Source organism: Anomaloglossus baeobatrachus, chromosome 3, assembly GCF_048569485.1.
Source record: "Anomaloglossus baeobatrachus isolate aAnoBae1 chromosome 3, aAnoBae1.hap1, whole genome shotgun sequence".
Taxonomy (NCBI): Eukaryota; Metazoa; Chordata; class Amphibia; order Anura; family Aromobatidae; genus Anomaloglossus; species Anomaloglossus baeobatrachus.
The window spans coordinates 301,038,913-301,060,461 of NC_134355.1; positions in this window are offsets into that span (position 1 = coordinate 301,038,913).

A 21,549-nucleotide genomic window follows, 5' to 3' on the forward strand; every position below is an offset into this window, starting at 1 on the left:
GTAGATCTGGAAATAAAAGCCGGTGCACCCTTCTATTGTGTTCCTCTCTTCAGCTGTCTTCTAAGCCTTGCCCTTGCTGGATGAACCTGGCTCGGCCTCCACTACAGCCTCCGGGCCGGGGGCTTGCCTAGTGGGTATTCTGTCCCCTTTCCAGAGGTTCTGCTGTGGGCTGTGGCCCGGGGCGCTTGCAACTACCCTGGGCCTCGGTTTTTACCTTTGGAATTGACTTCTCTTCCTCCAGTTTCTAGGGACCGTCCCCTGTATGCAGCTTGATCCCTCCACCTGATCTTTCTGTGGAACAGGCCACTAGCCTGAAAGCTGTCTGTGGCCCTGGTATCCCCTCTGTTCTGCTTGGTGTCACCTGGGCCTAGCCGGGCCCCAGGGTCTTCACCAGGAAGCATAACTTTCTCCTTCTTGCTCCTGACTGACTAGAGCACTTCTCCTCTCACTCCTCTCAGCTCTCTCCTCTGCCTCACGCAGACTCTGACTAAGCACTTGACCTTCCTGTAACTACTCTACTCTCGGCTGGCTCCTCCCACCTTCCCAGTTGCTAAGTTCCACCCTACGGGAGAAGGGATGGGTCTTACGGCCCCTCCCAGCATGCAGCATGGTAGGGTATCTGCCACTATCCCCGGTCCCGGTGTGTGCCTAACAATGGGTGTAGTGCAGATTTGCCTGTGAACCGGCATTTACTCCTTTCCTTACCCAGGATGGGACATCACACCTCTGGCTGGGGTGCAATGTCTCTGTGGCGACGGAAGCCTCAGGGGCGCCACATAAGCATCAAAGAAGCAGCGACTCCGGAGACAAAGCAAACGTGGGTAATTCTAAGGATAGGAAAAGACACATTAGTAAGAGGCAGAGGAAGAGGTACGCAGCGCGACCCCTATACTGACAACATACCTAAGGATAGGAAAAGTTGCTCAAGCTCCTCCCATGAGGGGAGGATGCTTTATATACACAGAGCTGCTCAGCAATAGGCTAGGAGGGAAATGCACTCAGACAGCTCTGCACTAACAGGACCTGCGATGATGTCACAGGGAGGAGAAGAGTCAGAGATCACATGATCCTTAGTGTATGCAGAACTCTGCTATGTTACTATGAGTACCGGAGAGCAGGGTATACGTGTTCCCTGCGGAAGCTCGCTGGAAACGGTAAGTACAGGATGGTCAGGAGCTGTTCCACCCCCAGTGACGCTCCGGGAACGCCCCCGGTCTCCATGGCCAGCGGGGACTGGAACCGCAGCACTTGGGGAAGGCACAGTACGGGGTATAACATTCATACAGTTATGGCTGAAAGTGTTAGTATCGCGGGCGGGGAGGGCGCTGCGCTCACCACGCTCGGGTCCGGCGCTGCTGCTGCTCGGTGGCTCGAGCGGTGGGCCGGATCCGGGGACTCAAGCGGCGCTCCTCGCCCGTGAGTGAAAGGGATGGTTTGGTTTGGGGATGTAGTCCGTGACGCCACCCACGGTTTGTGGTGATAATGGGACACCACTTCTGCTCTGGACGGGGATCCCGGGAGCGATGACAGGGAGCAGCTGAGATGTTTCTCTCCCCTCCGTGGGTAGAGGGGTTTGATGTTCCCGGGGCCCGGTGATAGCGACTGGAGGGGTGGATGGCAGGAGTTGGGGAGGTGCAGGGTCGTGGGGCAGCATGGTGCCAGACGGCACGGTGGTACTCACTCAGCCAGTAACGTACACGGAGTCTCTGGTAAAACAAACGGCTGGATGGACGGGTCCCACAGACGGCTGCGGTGGTCACTCCCGGTAGGTTGGCGGTGACTGTCTCTCCCTGCACCTTTGATGTGATTTCGGTCCCGATGGCTTCCCACCGGTGAGCCGCTCCCCAGCGGGGTATTTGCCAGAGGAGCCCCTTTTGCCCGCAGGCGCTGGCCCTAGGAACTCTAGCTGTGGCGGTAGCTGTATTTCCCTTCACGGTTGAGCGGTTGCCTTCAGTCGGGTCTTTGCTGCTGGGAAATCCCGTAGGTTCCTGTCACTGACAGATTTGACTGGTTTAACGGCGACTCCAATCCTGGTCGGGGTCCGTAGGCCCTGCCGAATGGTGCTGGCTTCTCTTCGCTCCTCGGTCCGGTACCGGCGGGCCACCGCCCGTCCCCGGTCCTTACGGTTGTGCATCAATCGGCCTCGCCTGCAGACGGTCACCACCGTCTGCCAACCTTGCTGTTTCTGTGCCCGGGCCATGTACTCGGACACGGCCAGTCTCCTCCACTACCACTTCCCTCCTTCCACTTCGCTCTCCCTAATTCCACTACTGTCCTTTTCCCGCCTCCAGGACTGTGAACTCCTCGGTGGGTGGAGCAAACCGCCTGGCCCCGCTCCACCTGGTGTGGACATCAGCCCCTGGAGGGAGGCAACAAGGATTTGTGTGTGACTGTGATGTTCCTAACCGGTGTGTGGGGTGTGTTGTTGTAGTACCTGTGACATCCTGGCTTGTCCAGGGCGCCACATTAGCACCCTTGAAATTGCTCCAGAAAAGGAAGTATTTTTCCCAGAAAATTATTCCAACTGCACATATTTAGCTATATACATGTTTATTTGCTTTGAGTGTATTGGAGCAACACAAAAAACACCAGAGAAGTAAAAGAAAAATTGGACATAATTTCACACAAAACTCCAAAAATGGGCAGGACAAAACCATTGTTTAATATTTTACCATTTGGAAAAAAAATCTATAAATCAATCAATCTGCAATTAATCATTTCCTATAACCATCAACAAGCTTCTTACACCTCTCGATGGGAAATTTGGACGACTTTTCTTTTGCAAACTGCTCCAGGTGTCTCATATTTGAAGCGTGCCTTCTCCCAACAGCAATTTTAAGATCACTCCCGAGGTGTTCAATGGGATTTAGATCCAGACTCATTGTTGGCCACTTCAGAACTCTCCAACACTTTATTTCCATCCATTTTTGGGTGCTTCTTGAAATATGTTTAGGCTATGTGCCCACGGGACAATGTACCCGCGAATTTTGCCGCAAGTACAGACACTCCCCATGTCCCTATGAGATATGGGGAGTGTCTGTATCAATAGTGTGGTATGTGCGGCTGTGGAATATGCTGCGGATGTCCTGCAGCCGCTTGTAACTACATGTCAATTATTCATGAGGAAATATCTGCGGAATTTCCATTCCTCCCCTATGGAGATACAGGGCGGGAATTCCGCAGGTATTTCCGCACTTGTCCCGCAGGGTTACAGCAACAAAAATGCACGAATCCCGCAGCAATGGATAGCTACGGATTCTGGGCAGCAGCTGTGGGAAACCTGCAGACAATCCTGCGGAAATATCCGCTGGTACATTGTCCTGTGGGCACATAGCCTTAAGGTCATTGTCCTGCTGGAAGACTCAACCCACGACCTAGGACATAAACACAGCTTTTTGAAACTGGGCACTACTTTGCAACACAAAATCCTTTGGTAATCTTTAGATTTCTTGATGCCTTGTAGACAGTCAAGGTCCCCAGTGCCAGAGGCAGCAAATAATGCCTCAAAAATCTTTTAACTTCCATCATATTTGACTGTAGGTATTGTGTTCTTATTTGTCATTCCATTTTTGTTAAAAAGTAGATGATGTGCTTTACCACAATGGTCTATCTTAATCTCATCTGTCCACAAAACGTTTTCCCAGTAAGATTTGGCTTACCCACATACATTTTGGCAAACTACTTATTAGCTTTTTTATGTCTCTGTGTCAGCAGGGGGCTACTCTTGTGTCTCTTGCCATAGCCTTTCATTTCATTTAAATGTCAACAAATAGTTTGCACTGACACTGATGTACCCTGAGCCTGCAGCTAGCTTGAATTTCTTTGGAACTTGATTGTTGCTGCTTATCCACCATCCAGACTATCCTACGTTGCAATCTTTCATCAAATTTTCTCTGCTGTCCACATCCAGGGAGATTAGCTACAGTGCAATGGGATACTTCTTGATAATATTGCGCACCGTGGACATAAAAACATCAAGATCTCTGTAGATAGACTTGTAACTTTCAGATTGTAGATATTATTCAACAATTTAAGTTCTCAAGTCCTCAGGCAGTTCTTGTCTCTTTCTGTTCTCCATGCTTAGTGTGGCACACACACCACAAAGATTGAGTCAACTTCTCCCCTTTTATCTGGTTTCAGTTGTGATTTTCACATTGTCCAGACCTGTTACTTGCCACAGATGAGTTTGATTGGGAATTAGATGTGTTAAGGACAAGATTATGAACTATTAGGAGTATATATGAAGATATCCAAAAGCCAGGATTTAAGATGCTGTTTCAGACTGTGTACCCCACCTAGTTCTGCATTTGGACATAAGACTCAGACAGTCTGGGCTATTCTTGTGACAAGTGAATCATGCTGACATTGCTTAATATAAATGAGGAAGCAAGCACATTACAGTATATTGTATAACACAGAATAAGCTGTTATACTTTATCCAATAGGAGACGTGTTATGTATTCTTGGCACCTAGCCAATAACTCCGTTTAAATGTTTGTCCAACTTCCGGAATAAATCAGTCTTACTTTATATTCATATCCGAGTACGTCTCTGGTGTGTTATGAAAGAGAGTGGTATGCATGCTACCATGAGTGACTCATAATTTGGACTGCAGACAGTTTAAGGCCTCTTTCACACGTCAGTATTTTGCATCAGTGTTTCGTCAGTGTGTCATCAGTATTTGGATGCCAAAACCAGGAATGTCTCCAAAACACAGAACACGTGTCAGTCTTTCAATTATAGTTGTTCTAGTAAGTTCCACTCCTGGTTTTGGCATCCAAATACTGATGACACACTGACGAAACACTGATGCAAAATACTGACGTGTGAAAGAGGCCTAAGAGGGATACAGGACTAGATTGCATCACAGTAAATTTATGGCCAACATTAACAGATGCTTGAAACAAAGTTGTTTACCCACAATTTTGGAAAGGTGCCAACAATTTTGCCTTGCCCATTTTGGGGGTTTTGTGTGAAATTATGTCAAATTTGGGTTTTTTTCTGCTTTTTTTCTGTGTTGTTTTAATACACACAAAGGAAATAAACATGTGTATAACAAGACATATGCAATTGACATAATTTTCTGGAATAAATACTTCATTTTCTGGAACAATTTCAAGGGTGCCAACACTTTCAGCTATAAAGCAGGCTTTACATGCTATGATATCGTTAATGAATTATCGTCGGGGGTCACGTTGTTTGTGACCACATCCGGCGTCATTAACGATATCGCAGCGTGTAACACTTAAGAGCGATCTTAAACGATCGCAAAAGAGGGCAAAATCGTTTGCCGTGGAGAGGTTGTCCTGAAACAAAAAATCGTTTTCAGGATGCTAGCAATGTTGTTCCTCTCTCATGCGGCACCACACATCGCTGTGTGTGACACCGCAGGAACGAGTAACATCTCTTACCTGCCTCCACCGGCTATGCGGAAGGAAGGAGGTGGGCGGGATGTTTACGTCCCGCTCATCTCCGCCCCTCCGCTTCTATTGGCCGCCTGCCGTGTGACGTCGCTGTGACGCCGCACGATCCGCCCCCTTAAGAAGGAGGCGGGTCGCTGGCCAGAGCAATGTTGCATGGCAGGTAAGTGCGTGTGACGGAGGTAAGCGAGGTTGTGCGACACGGGCAGCAATATGCCCATGTCGCACAACCGACGGGGGCGGGTACGATCGCTTGCGATCTTGCTAGCGAGATCGCAGCGTGTAAAGCCCGCTTAACTGTATGTGCTTATGAGGTTGCTGAGTTTGAGTCTAGAAACCCACAGACAGACCGTGTATTACGAAGAAAAAATCTGATCAATGTGCACGGATGTCTTAATAAGTCCTTAGACTAAAGGCCGCTTTACATGCTACGACATCGCTCAAGCGATCTCGTTAGGGTCACGGAATTTGTGACGAATATCCTGCCGCTTTAGCAATGTCGTTGCGTGTGACACCTATTAGCGATTTTGAATCGTCGCAAAAATGTTCAAAATCGCTAATCGGTGATATGCCCCCCAGTCCCAATTATCGTTGCTGCTGCGTGTACGATGTAGTTCGTCGTTCCTGCGGCACTATACATTGCTATGTGTGACACCGCAGGAACAAGGAACCTCACCTTACTTGCAGCCGCAGGCAATGCGGAAGGAAGGAGGTGGGAGCGATGTTATGTCCCGCTCATCTCCGCCCCTCCGCTTCTAGTGGGCGCTCGCTTAGTGAAGTCGCTGTGACGCCGAACGAACTGCCCCCCTTAGTAAGGAGGCGGTTCGCCGGTCACAGCGACATCGCTAGGCACATAAGTAGTGTGATGGATCTGAGCGATGTTGTGCACCACAGGCAGCGATTTGCCTGTGTCGCACAACCGATGGGAGTGGGTGCGCACGCTAGCGATATCGGTAACGATATTGCAGCATGTAAAGCGGCCTTTAAGGCAAGTCTCCTAGCAAAGTAGTGCTCTGGCCAAAGTAGTGTTGCACTTACAGTCTCTGAAAACAAATACCTGGGTTTTAGAGGAGGTAAATGGAAAAAAATGAAGCAAAAAATGTGGTCACAAAGTACTGTAATGGAGGATTTACTGCTAACACTGTTATGGGGAATCCTGGGCCCTTTCTTGGTGTGTATATATATATATCCAAAGGAGAAAGAAAGTCGCACTCCAGATGATCACCATATCACTCCGTCTTTATTGCAGGGGAAACATGAGGGTCTCACCCTCCCCACCGCTTGTACCCTTATGTTTCCCCTGCAATAAAGACGGAGTGATATGGTGATCATCTGGAGTGCGACTTTCTTTCTCCTTTGGATTTATCTTGGTCTTCACCGCAAGTCTGCACCATGATCCCCTCCATGGCTCAGCAGGGCTCAAGTAGCTGAACGTGTAGTAACACGCGGAGTAGGTGGTGCACCGGTACTCTTACCTCTTTCATATATATATATATATATATATATATATATATATACTACATCCTGGTATATATGTGGCCCATCCTGGTATATATAGTATGTGGGCCCATCCTGGTGTATATGTCCCCATCCTGGTATATATGTCCCCCATCCTAGTATATAGGTCCCCCTTCCTCTTAGATATGTCCCTCATCCTGGGCCCCTTCCCGATGTATATGTTCTACATCCTGGTATACAGTGATGTGAAAAAGTGTTTGCCCCTTTCCTGATTTCTTATTCTTTTGCATGTTTGTCACACTTAAATGTTTCAGGTCGCCAAACATATGTAAATATTAGACAAGTAAAAAAAATGCAGTTTATCACTGAAGGTCTTTACTATTAAGGTAAAAAGAAGTACAAACCTACAAGGCTCTGTATGAAAAAGTGATTGCCCTCTAAACCTAATAATTGGTTAGGCCACCCTCAGAAGCAACAACTGCAATCAAGCGTTTGCGATAACTAGCAATGAGTCTTTTATAATGCTTTTGAGGAATTTTGACTCACTCGTAGTCACATAGTGACATAGATTGAAAATAGACCTAGGTCCATCTTGTTCAACCTTTCTCCACCAATTCTACATTTTGTCACTAAGCCACTTATATCCAACAATGTTGTGTGTACTGAGGAAATCATCCAGCCCTTTTTAAAAGCTGTTAGGCTATGTGCGCACGTTGCGTTCTATTCCACAGCGTGTAAGTCACTGCATGTGCGTCGTTTTTGAGGGGGTTAATAAAGTGGTGAAAGAGGGTGTTTTTTTGTCTTTCATTACAAATAAAGGATTTTTTGGATGTATGTGTTTATCTTCTTTAACTTACAGGTTAATCATGGAAGGTATCTCGGGGAGACACCTGCCATGATTAACCTAGGACTTAGTGGCAGCTATGGGCTGCTGCCATTAACTCCTTATTACCCCATTTGCCACCGCACCAGGGCAATTCGGGATGCGCTGGGTAGAGTCCCGGGACTGTCGCATCTAATGGATGCGGCAATTCCGGGCGGCGCTGGCTGATAATGTTAGGCTGGGGGGCTCCCCATAACGTAGAGCTCCCCATCCTGAGAATACCAGCCTTCAGCCGTGTGGCTTTACCCTGACTGGTATCCAAATTGGGGGGGACCGCACGTCATTTTTTTTTTAATTATCTATTTATTTTTTTTACTGCTCGATATAGACACGTCCACCGGCGGCTTTGATTGATTACACTGAGACAGCTGTCACTCAGCATGGGGGCATGTCTGACTGCAACCAATCATAGGCGCTGGTGGGCGGGGGAAGCAGGGAATACGAGATGGAGTAATAAGCGGCCAGTATTTTCAAAAGAGGAGAAGCCGCCACAGTGTGAACGCCGTGCAGCGCCGCGCCGGGGATCGGTGAGTATGATAGAGGGAGTGGGAGGGAGAGACCGACATGGACAGAGAGAGAGATAAAGACAGAGAGAGAGAGAGAGACCGACCGACAGACCAACCGACAGAGAGAGAGAGACCGAAAGACCTGCCTTTGTTATGTCAAAACAAACATGCGAATCGTAACAAATTGCAGTGCAAACGCACTGCTTAACATTTTGGCAGCGTTTTTCTACAACTCATTGATTTCAATGGGTGTAGAACGCTGCCAAAACAGACAAAAGAATTGACATGCTGCTTTTCTAAACGCAGAGATTTTGTCAATTATTGTCAAAATGCTGCGTTTCATAAAGCATCGTGCGCACGGATTTTACATGATTCTCATAGACTTTGCTGGGGAACCAGAACGCATGCATTTTGACAATGTGACGCTGTTGCTCAAAACGCTGCAGAAACGCAAAAAAAAGACGCAACGTGCGCATGAGCCCTTATAGAATCTGCCATTACTACCTCTTGTGGTAGAGCATTCCACAGTCTGGCTGCTCTAACTGTAAAGAACCGTTTCCTATTTAGGTGCTGGAATCTCTTTTCTTCCACTCGCACGGAATGCCTCATGGTCATTAGTATTGTCTTTGGAAGGAATAAGTCATGTGCCAGTCCTTTATATTGACCACACATGTATTTATACATATAAATGAGATCTCCTCTGAGACGTCTTTTTTCTAAGCTAAACATATCTAACTTTTTCAACCTATCGTCATATGGGAGGACTTCCATTCCTTGTAGTAGTCTAGTTACCCGCCTTTGTACTGACTCTAACTTCTGAATGTCCTTTTTAAAATGTGGAGCCCAAAACTGGATCCTATATTCTAGATATGGGCTTACAAGTGATTTATAGAGGTGCAACAATACATTGGGATCACGGGATCTAATCTCCCTTTTTATACACCCTAAAATCTTGTTTGCTTTTGCAGCTGCTGCTTGACATTGAGTGCTGCTGCTCCGCTTATTTGGAACCAGAATACCCAAGTCTATAAGATTACTCCGTCCTAGGTGCATTACTTTACTTTTATCAACATAAAATCTCATTTGACAAGTGTCTGCCCATTCTGTCATCTTATCCAGATTTTTGCAGAATTGTTGTAATTCTGCCTCATTGGAGGGTTTCCGCACATGAACCACCTTTATAAGGTCATGCCTCAGCATCTCAATCGGCTTAAGGTCAAGACTAGTGCACTCCAAAATCTTAATTTTGTTATTTTTAAGTCATTCAGAGGTGGATTTTCTGGTCTGTTTTGAATTATTGTCCTGCTGCATAACCCAAATGCCCTTCAGCTTGAGGGCACAAACAGATGGCCGAACATTCTCTTCAGGATTTTTTGGTAGACAGCAGAATTCATGGTTCCATTTATGACAGCAAGTCTTACAGGTACTAAAGTAGCAAAAACAGCCCCAGACCATCACACTACCACCACCAAATTTTGCTGTTGGTATTATGCTACTTTTCTGAAATGCTGTGTTACTTCTACACCAGATATAATGGGACATAGACCTTCCAAAAGTTCAACTTTTGTCTCCTCAGTCCACAGACTATTCTCCCAAAAGTCTTGGGGATCATCAAAATGTTTTCTGACAAAACTGAGACAAGCCTTTGTGTTCTTTTTGCTCAGCAGTGGTTTTCGTCTTGGAACTCTGCCATGCAGGCAATTTGTGCCCAGTATTTTTCTTATGGTGGAGTCATGAACACTGACCTTAGGTGAGGCCTGCAATTCTTTGGATGTTGTTGGGGGGTCTTTTGTGACCTCTTTGATGAGTTGATGCTGTTCTCTTGGGGTAATTATGGTTAGCTGGCCCCTCCTGGGAAGATGAACCACTGTATCATGTTTTCGCCATTTATGGATAATGGCTCTCCCTGTGGGGAGTCCCAAAACTGTATAAATGGCTTTATAACCTATTCCAGACTCATACATCTCAATTACTTTGTTTCTCGTTTGCTCCTGAATTTCTTTGGATTGCGGCATGATGTCTAGTTTTGGAGGATCTTTTCGTCTACTTTTCTTTGTCAGGCAGGTCCTATTTAAGTGATTTCTTGATTGAGAACAGGTGTGGCAGTAATTAGGCCTGGGTGTGGCTAGGGAAATTTAAATGAGCTTCACAAAGATGTGATAAACCACAGTTAACTTATGTTTTAAGGGGGGGGGGAAATCACTTTATCACACAAGGTCCTTTGGGATTGAATTTATTTTTCCCTTAAGAATAAAAACCTTCATTTATAAACTGCATTTTGTATTTACTTGTGTTATCTTTGTCTAATATTTAAATTTGTTTGGTGATCTGAAACATTTAAGTGTGACAAACATGCAAAAGAATAAGAAATCAGGAAGGGGCAAATGCTTTTTAACACCACTGTATGTCCCTCATCTTGATATATATGTCCCCCATCCTGGTATATATGTTGCTCATCCTGGAATATATGTCCCCCATCATGGGCCCATCCTGGTATATATCTCTCCTGTTATGCTGCTTTTTTAACACAAGAAAATAAACAATTGTACTCACCATCCATCCGCTTATGATGGTGGCAACTGACTTTGGCATGAAAGCGAAGAGCGAAGAGCAGCGCATGATGTCACTACCATGATGTCACTACCATGCATTTCCAATCACAGACTCTGACGTCAGCTGCCGGCCAAGCTGATGTTAATCAAAAATATTCACTGCTCCTATAAACCCACCCACCTCTTGATGCCGACATCAGTGATAGTAAATGACTGTGAAGATTTTTACTATCACTGACCTTGGTGCAAAGAGTTCGGCAGGATTATGTGCATGGGGAGAAGTGAATATTAATTTCCAATTTCTTCTTATTGTCTTCATTCCTTCCTATAGTGGATTCTATTTTTCATGCAAGTATGAAAATCACATATGATTGGAGTGGCCAAACGATGACTGCTGGAACCAAACGCAGAGCTGAATCCTGACAGGGAGTATATTACATGCTGTTATGATTGGGCTACAGTGCTTAATTTTATAAGTAATGGGATTGTCCAGGTTTGAGATGAAAATCTGCGCACACTGCCCGCTGTCAGGATTCTCTGGTGCCGATGGTCAGAGTGGGAGGTCATGAAACTGCAAGTATGTGATTTACATATATGTGGTCACGTGCTGACTAAACATGCGTGGCCTCGCTCAAAATGAATTGAGTGAGGCTGGACACGTCAAATCAGAATGTGGTCAGAAATATAAAAATCTCATACTTGCGCTCACATAACCGTCCACTCTTGCCACTGGCACCGGAGAATCACAAATGTGTGCAGAGCATGCATTGTGAGAATTCAGAAGCCTGAAGTCACCTAGAGTCATTGCAGAATTTCATCTCAAACTTAGACAAGCCCTTTACTTATACAATTAAGCAGTGTATCCCAATTCTAAGTAAAGAGGTTGTCCAATCTTACAATTTATGAATTGTTACAGGATCAGAGATAATAACAGCACCAGAACCAGCAGAGGTACAGAAATACATAATTGTAACACCCAACAGTACAGAAACACAGCATCACAACCACCAGCAGTATAGAAATTCATCATCAGAACCACCAGCAGCACAAAAATACATCCATATAACCCCATCAGTTCAGAAAAACAGCATCAAAACCCTCATCGGTAGAGCAATACATAATCAGAACCACAAGCAGTACATGGTACATTAATTGTAATGTCATGTCAGACCCATACACATTTGTATTGCATGAACTGACAACTTCCAGTACATCCAGGGCTGGCGCTAGGTTTTTGTGGGCCCCGGGCAAAAGAGTCTCAGTCGGCCCCATACACACATAGAAACGCACATATACATATTTAAAAATAAATTCACAAGAATACATCTAAATAGACAAATCTATACACAGTCATATACACTGACATACATAGATACACATCATACATGCACACACAGACACATTAGAGATATTAATAAGGGGAAGCTGGCAGCAGCCTCACTCACCTCCCCACTTGTCTCCCATCAATCTTCTCCTGGGCATGTGGCTGTGCCGTGCTTATTGGTGGCCATGGCTAACAGACATGGCTGCACACAGAGCACACTGACACTGCTATATACATAACAGGAGAGACTGGAAACATACAGCAATGGGAGCAAGTAAAACTACAGAGGAGGGCATACAGCTCTGAAGTGGCAAACAGCACTGAGGTGGGGGGACATACAGCTGTTTGGGGTGTACAGCACTGGGGTGGAGGAGATACAGCTCTGGGGGGTATACAGCTCTGCAGGGACATACAGCTCTGGGTGTATAGTGCCCTGGAATGGAGAGTCAGACACTTCTGGGGTCGGTGGGCAGAAAGTTCTGGGGGTATACAGCACTGGTGTCAGGGAACAGACAGTTCTGGGAGCATACAGCACTGGGGTGGGGGGACAGACAGTTCTGGGAGTATACAGCACTTGGGTGGGGGGGACAGACAGTTCTGGGGGTATACAGCACTTGGGTGGAGACAGACAGTTCTGGGGGTATACAGCACTGGGGTGGGGGGGACAGACAGTTCTGGGGGTATACAGCACTGGGGTGGAGACAGACAGTACTGGAGGTATACAGCACTAGGGTGGGGTATGCAGCACTGGGGTGGTGGGGACAAACAGTTCTGGGGGTATACAGCTCTGGGGTGGTGCAGACAAACAGTTCTGGGGGTGTACAGCTCTGGGATGGTTGGGACAAACTGTTCTGGGGGTGTACAGTTCTGGGGTGGTAGGGACAAACAATTCTGGGGGTATACAGCTCTGGGGTAGTGGGGACAAAGGGGTACTTTGCCCGCTGCGACATCGCTAGCCAATTGTAGCGATGCCAAATCGATAGTCCCCGCCCCCGTCGCAGATGCAATATCTTGTGATAGCTGCCTTAGCGAACATTATCGCTACGGCAGCTTCACACGCACTTACCTGCCCTGCGACGTCGCACGGCAGGCGGCCAATAGAAGCGGAGGTGCGGAGATGAGCGGGACGTAAACATTCCGCCCACCTCCTTCCTTCCTCATTGCAGGCAGGACGCAGGTAAGGAGATGTTCCTCACTCCTGCGGCTTTATACACAGCGATGTGTGCTGCCGCAGGAACGAGGAACAACATTGTACCTGTCGCTGCAGCGAAATTATGGAAATGACCGACACTACACAGATCACTGATTTTCAATGCTTTTGCGATCGTTTATCGGTGCTTCTAGGCTTTACACATTGCGACGTCGTTACCGGCGCCGGATGTGCGTCACTTTCGATTTGACCCGATGAGATCGCAGTAGCGATGTCGCAACGTGCAAAGTACCCCAAACAGTTCTGGGGGTATAGAGCTCTGGGGTGGTGGGGACAACCAGTTCTTGGGGTATACAGCTCTGGGGTGGTGGGGACAAACAATCCTGGGAGTATACATCTCTGGGGTACGTGGGACAGATAGTACTGGCAGTATACAGCTCTGGGGTACGTGGGACAGATAGTACTGGGGGTATACAGCTCTGGGGTGCGTGAGACACATAGTACTGGGGGTATACAGCACTGGGGTGCGTGGGACAGATAGTAGTGGGGGTATACAGCACTAGGGTGCATGGGACAGATAGTAGTGGGGGTATACAGCTCTTGGGTGCATGGGACAGATAGTACTGGGGGTATACAGCCCTGGGGTGCGTGGGACAGATAGTATTGGAGTATACAGCTCTGGGATGCGTGGGACAGATAGTACTGGGGGTGTACAGCACTGGGGTGCATCGAACAGATAGTACTGGGGGTATATAGCACTGGGGTGCGTGGGACAGATAGTATTGGGGGTATACAGCTATGGGGTGCGTGGGACATATAGTACTGGGGGGTTTACAACACTGGGGTGTGTGGAACAGATAGTACTGGGGTATACAGAACTGGGGTGCGTGGGACAGATAGTACTGGGGGTATACAACACTGGGGTGCGTGGAACAGATAGTACTGAGAGTATACAGCTCTGGGATGTGTGGGATAGATAGTACTGGGGTTATACAGCACTGAGGTACGTGGGACAGATAATACTGGGGATATACAGCACTGAGGTACGTGGGACAGATAGTACTAGGGGTATACAGCACTGAGGTACGTGGGACAAATAGTACTGGGTGTTTACAGCTCTGGGGTGCATGAGTCAGATAGTATTGGGGGTATACAGCTCTGGGGTGCGTGGGGCAAATAGTACTGGGGTAGACAGCTCTGGGGTGCGTGGGGCAAATAGTAATGGGGGTATACACAACTGGGGTGCGTGAGACAGATAGTACTTCGGGTATACAGCACTGGGGTGGGAAGGATGACATACAGCTCGGCGGTATGTAGATGCTTCGGCTCCTCTGTGGGTTGAGCCTAGAATATATGGGCTCCTTCCATGTTAGTGGGCGTGACCAGCTTCATTACAAATTAAGTCATACCTGGAAAGAGCCCATAAATTCTAGCATCTACCTTCATCTGTTGGACGGGGAGCACAGTGCACAGTGCGTGCTAGCTCCACCCACAGACAAACTTAGACACTGCACGCAGCCGTGAAAGCTCCGTGCAAGTGAGGAGTTAAGAGCCAGCAAACCAGGAATGTGGGGGCAGCCGGCAGGAGCTCTGCGGTCAGCAGCATACATCACTGCCCTTGCTGACAGCCAAGCACTGACGCTGGCTCTGGCCGCTGTTGAGACTCAGTGCTGCATCAGTCGGCATGACAGCGCCCCCCTGACACTGCACCCGGGGCAGATTCCCCGCCAGCCCCCCCTAGATACGCCTCTGCCTAAGGATAGGCTACCCTGACTTTACCATCCAAAGACCCCCAGGACTGGCAATCTCAGAATAAGGCACTAATCATCTCCCGCACTGCCTCAGTCTGCCTGCTGACCACAGAGACGCTGCTGGTATATAACCCGGACACCGCTCTGTAACAACCTTCTGTTTCTGTAGGTCACCAACTTCTGTCTTCTTCCTGCCCAATGCTTATGTCTGTTTTTAGCACACCACACTGCTCTTTCTCTTTGTCACTTGCTCTCACTTCATCTCACTTACTTACTACACCCTGGAAATCCTACCTCCTATACCCCCTAACCAGTGGGGCGGGTTTTCTTCATTAATCCTTGCAGTCCTGCCACTGTACCTTCTATCTGAACTCCCTCCTAGCATTTGGAGAGTCCAGTGCCATCTAGTGGTAGCTGGCAGGCTGCTTTAATGTGTAGGGTCAGGAAGCACAGAGTCCAGTACTTAACCAGAAATTGCTGGTGTCCGTAAGCCTTTGGTACGGTGGTGTTCGGATCCCACACCCGGTACACGAAGCAGGGCCCTCTCTCCTCTGCACTCCAGCTAAGAGTCACCTTCTCTTTTTTTGGACGGGGGAAGTCCTCTCTTTGCACAAGTCCGGGGTCCCGTGCACACTACCGGCAGGCCACTACCCTGCCCCGGTCCACTACATGTGCCCCTCAGCCTACTCTCTACTTCAGCTCCAAAACTCGGCTTTCTCCTTTCTCAACTTCCCCAGCAGCCCAGGAGCCACAACCCCTGACTGCTCTCCTCTCCTTCTCCTCCCCTCCTGCTCTTTTTGTTACACTGGGGGAGGGGGCGGCTGCATCACTGTACCAGTGTGGGATCAGGTGGTACCAAGGAGGTTTAACTCTTTCTGTGACTACCTGGCTGGCCAGGGCGTCACACTTGTTCAAAAGTAAAACTTGTCCTGCAAAAAATGCCCTCATGCGGCTATAAAAAAAAATAAAAAAATTATGGTTCTTGGAATAAAGGGAGGAAAACATGGAAAAAATGGAAACTAACACAGTCATGAAGGGGTTAAATAATATGCACCCTCAGTTCATGGCACTGTAAAAATCAAATCGTTATGTATATGGGGTTCGGGGTCAAGTCACAAAAGGAACTTTTAACTAAAGTTCGGCCGATCCCGGTGAACTAGAACGTCCATGGATCTGTTCATCCCTACTTGAGGTCTATATATTGCATACTGTACAAATGATCTCCAGTAATAGGGTTTGTACACCACACTATCCCATAAAGACTGCTTCCAGCCTTAATTACCACAAACAACAAATGACCTTTAATCAGGGGTAGGATTCACATTTTTAACAACAGGTTCTATGTAAACCCCGCCCATTTGAAAACCACGCCCCATTCTGTAACCACACTTATTTTATTAGCCACACCCTTTTTTGCACACTTTTCTCAACCACAAAAAAGTAATTAATAAAAACTTTCCCCTTCTGACTCTTCCTATACCTTCACTTTCCTATCAAGTACCAGTTGTTTCAGTCTCTGTCAGTCACTTATTTACTTGGCATATTGCATGAACGTTTTTCTACAATGTTTGAAAATTATTAGTAAAGGAACCCTGCTCAAATTGGAACAGAGAACCTTTCCCATACAAATCCCATCCATTACAGATCCCATCCCATCCCATCCAGATGCCATCCAATACAGATCCCACCCCATCCCATACAGATCCCATACAGGATCCCACCCCATGCGGCCTCCACTCCCCTACAGAGTCCATGTGGCCTCCACTGCCCTGCAGAGTCCATGTGGCCTCCTCTCCCCTGCAGAGTCCATGTGGCCTCCACTTCCCTGCAGAGTCAATGTGGCCTCCTCTCCCCTGCAGAGTCAATGTGGCCTCCTCTCCCCTGCAGAGTCAATGTGGCCTCCTCTCCCCTGCAGAGTCCATGTGGCCTCCACTCCCCTGCAGAGTCCATGTGGCTTCCACTCCCCTGCAGAGTCCATATGGCCTCCACTTCCCTGCAGAGTCAATGTGGCCTCCTCTCCCCTGCAGAGTCAATGTGGCCTCCTCTCCCCTGCAGAGTCCATGTGGCCTCCACTCCCCTGCAGAGTCCATGTGGCTTCCACTCCCCTGCAGAGTCCATGTGGCCTCCACTCCCCTGCAGAGTCAATGTGGCCTCCTCTTCCCTGCAGAGTCAACGTGGCCTCCTCTCCCCTGCAGAGTCCATGTGGCCTCCTCTCCCCTGCAGAGTTGCATCTTCGGTTCACAGAGCGCTTACCTGCTCCAAGTGCCGGCAGCCTCTCCTCCATCCTCCTCCGCGGCACTCTGCATACTGACACTGACAGGCGGCAGCATGGTGAGGTACTTTCACCACGCTGCTGTGACCTCTGCAGCGCCATCACGCCACCAGGCGCTGGGTCAGAGAACAAACTGGTGCCACTGAACCTGGAAGTGCGGCGTGCACAGAGGTACAGGGAACCGGGTCGTGGACGCCGATTCTTTCCGGTTCTGCGAATAGGCTGTTATTTTAACAACCGGTTCGCCCGAACCGGACAGAACCAGCTGAATCCCACCCCTGCCTTTAACTTTTATCAAACATAAAACAGAATAAATCACACCACAGACCGATGTTGGGTAGGCAAATGGCCACAGTTTTATTATAAATTGATATTTCCAAACATTTTTTATCACTTTATTGGGCATTGACCTCTACCAACCACATCTTCATTTCCCATGCCTGGTCACTGTGTAAGGCAGTGAACATGTGACTCTCTCAGGACCCAAACAACCCCCCAAACTGTGACAACGACATACCTCATAACTGAGTATGGACTAAACCATACCAAAAAAGGCGAGGGAAGGTGGGTGTTGATGCACGATCAGGGGTAAAAGGGAGGGAAACTGTACCCCACTATACTTTTATACCTCTTTTTATCCCTCCCTCTTGCTTTTTACCCAATCACAGCACCTGCACATCCACACAAAGTTGAAACCAGAAGTTTCCATCCACTATCCAAAAAGACATACGGTATATGCATGTTTTTCTCACTATCTGACATGAAATCAGAATAAACCTTTCCTGTTTTAGGTCGATTCGGATTTCCAAAATGTTATATACTTACCAAATGCCAGACTAATGAGAGAGAGAATGTTTTAAGGCATATCTATTACTTTTTGCAAAGTCTAAAGTTTACATACATTTCATTAGTATTTGGTACCATTGCTCTTGAACTTTATGACTTGGGTCAAACGTTTTTGATATCCTTCCACAACTTTCTCACAATAGTTGGTAGGAATTTGGGCCCATTCCTCCTGACAGAACTGGTGTAACTGAGCCATGTTTGTAGATTGCCTTGCTAACATCTGCCTTTTCAGCTTGCCCATAACTTTTCAATAGGATTGAGATCAGGGTTTTGTGATGGCCACTCCAAAACATTGACTTTGCTATCCTTAAGCCCCTTTTTAACGAGTTTGGCAGATTGCTTTGGGTCATTATCCATTTGGAAAACCCATTTCCACCCAAGCTTTAAGTTCCTGACCTGAGATATTTCAGTATTGACACATAATCATCTTTCCTCGTGATGCCATCTATATTGTGAAGTGCACCAGTCCCTTCTGCAGCAAAGCAACCCACTACATGATGCTGCCACCCTCATGTTTCACAGTTTGGATGGTGTTCTTAGGCTTCAAAGCTCCCCCCTTTTTTCATCCAAACATAACGATGGTCATTAAGGCCAAACTGTTCAATTTTAGTTTTGTCAAACCACAGGAAGTCTCCAAAAATTAAGGTTTTTGTTCCTGTGTAAATTTGCAAACATTAATTCGGCTTTTTTATATATATATTTTAGAGTAATTGCCTATTCCTGGCAGGCTGACCTTTCAGCCCATGATACAGTACATGTTTCACTGCGGATAATTACACAATCTTACCAGCTTCTGCCAACATCTTCACAAGGTTTTTTGCTTTTGTTCTTGGGCTGATATTCACATGTCTGACCAAAGTACATTCATCTCTGGTATACAGAACCAATCTCTTTCCTGAGTGGTATGACGGCTGGACATTCCCATCTCGTTTGTACTTGCGTATAATTGTTTGTACAGATGAATGAGGCACCTTCAGGTATCTGGAAGCTGCACCCAAGTATGAACCAGACTTGTGCAAGTCCACAATTCTCTTTCTGAGATCTTGGCTGATTTATTTTTACTTTTCCATGATGCTAGACAAAGAAGCAGTGTGTTTCAGATGTGCATTAAAATACATCCACAGCTGTGTTTCTAATTAACTCAGATGTTGCCAAAAAACCTATAAGAAGCTTCCAAAGACATGACATCATCATATAGGCTTGTCCTATATTGTTTAAAGGCATAGTACTCTTAGTGTATGTAAACTTTTGACTTTGCAGAAACTAATAAAAATGCCTTAAAACATTCTGTATCATTATTCTGGCATTTGGCAATTATAACTAGCTGTAGTACTCGGCGTTGCCCGGGATAGTAACTGAGGTGGCTTTACACGCTATGATATTGCTAGCAATTTCTAGCGATATCGAGCGTGTAAGCACCCGCCCCTGTTGCCCATGTGATATCGTGTGATCACTGCCGCTGCGAACATTATCACTACGGCAGCGTCACATGCACTTACCTGGTCGTCGTCGTCGCTGTGACTGCCGAACAATCCCTCCCTCAAGGGGGAGGGACGTTCGGCGTTAACCGCGACGTCACTAAGCGGCCGGCCAATCAAAGCGGAGGGGCGGAGACGAGTGGGACGTTACATCCCGCCCATCTTCTTCCTTCCGCATTGCGGCCGGTGGCAGGTAAGGAGACGTTCCTCGCTCCTGCGGTGTCACACATAGCGATGTGTGCTGCCGCATGAGCGATGAACAACATGGATAAACAACCCTTACCGATTTTTGAGTTTGGGACGACCTCTCCATGGTGAACGATTTTCACCATTTTTGAGGTTGCTTAAGGTCGCTGGTCAATGTCACACGCTGCGATATCGTTAATGACGCTGGATGTGCGTCACTAACAACGTGACCCCGACGATAAAACATTAACGATATTGTAGCGTGTAAAGCCACCTTGAGTCTCTATCTCTCTCTCTCTGTCTCTCTTCCTCTCTCCCACTCTCCCTGTCTCCCACTCTGCCTATCTGCTACTCTTCCTGTCTCCCATTCTCCCATTTTCCCTCTCTCCCACTCTGCCACTCTCGCTCTCTCCCACTCTCCCATTCTCCTGCTCTGCCACTCTCCCTCTCTCTCTCTTTCTCTCTCCAGTCTCTCACTCTCCCTCTTTCTTTCTCCTCCACTCTCCCTCTCACCACTGAAATCATATTAACTGACACATAAGCTATCTTAAACTAAAATTGTCCTTGGTTGCCTATATCAACCAATCAGAACTCCTATTAAAGACCTGTAGCAAAATAGAAGCAGAGCTGTGATTGGTTGCTATAGGCCACCTGATAAATATCCACGCAAACTACCAAATCAGCCTCTAAAACAGCGTTGGCTAAGCGTCACCACCAAAATAATATTAATTCACACATAAGCTGCCCTATACTAACAATGTCCTTCGTTGCCTATAGCACCCAAACAGAGCTGCATGACCTCTAACAAAATAGAAGCAGAGCTGTGATTGGTTTCTATAGCCCACCTAATAAATATCCTGGGTAGCTGTCAAAACAGTCAATATATTACCTCAAACATCTAAACAGTTTCTGTGTGTGTCTTTCTGTCAGTGTTTCTCTTTCTGTGTGTGTGTCTTTTGCTTTGTATGTGTCTTTTTGTGTGTGTGTGTGTCTCTTTCTGTGTGTCTCTCTTTCTGTGTGTTTGTCTCTGTGTGTGTCTGTGTCACCTAGGGAATGGGGTACTCGGTCCCGGGCAGTGTATCATTGGGGAATGTAACTTTGGTGGCCGTTGCCCAGTCCCGTGCCCTGGGTGCTTTTTAATGGGGAGTATTTACAGGGGAGATTAAAGTCATTTGTGTGACAACACCTGCAGGTTGCGGTTAATATGGGGAAACCGCCGCTGCTGAGTTGGTTTCCCCTAGGGCTGATGGTAATGGCAGCTATGGTGGTAGGCCCTCCGCAGGTAGGGCTGAGCTCGGGGATATGGGTGATGGAGACTTTCGCCGTTAATAACTGCAACCACGGTGTGGCCTTCCTTAACAGTCTCTACTCAGTCTTGACCCTCGGACAGCTGGTTCAGGTTGCTGTAGTTCCAGTGCCAGTTGGTGACTCGGTTGCTCTGTCCCTGGCACCCGCAGTATGGTTGGATCCCCGTAGTGTGGAGCGGTTTGGGGCCTAACTGTCCCTTTTTGTGGCTGTCTCCTTGTCCATACGGCGGGCCGTGTGGACCCTGTAGGGCTGGTCTGTGTCCCAAACCCTGATCCTTGCTTTACTGCTGGTGCCCCCGGATCTGTGGGTCAGTGAAGTCCGTGAAGGTCTCCTCACTGTGCAGGTAATTGCCAGGCCGTATGAAACTGATGCCTGACCTAGGGCCCTGTGCCCCGTCGGTACTCTGGTCCCAGTG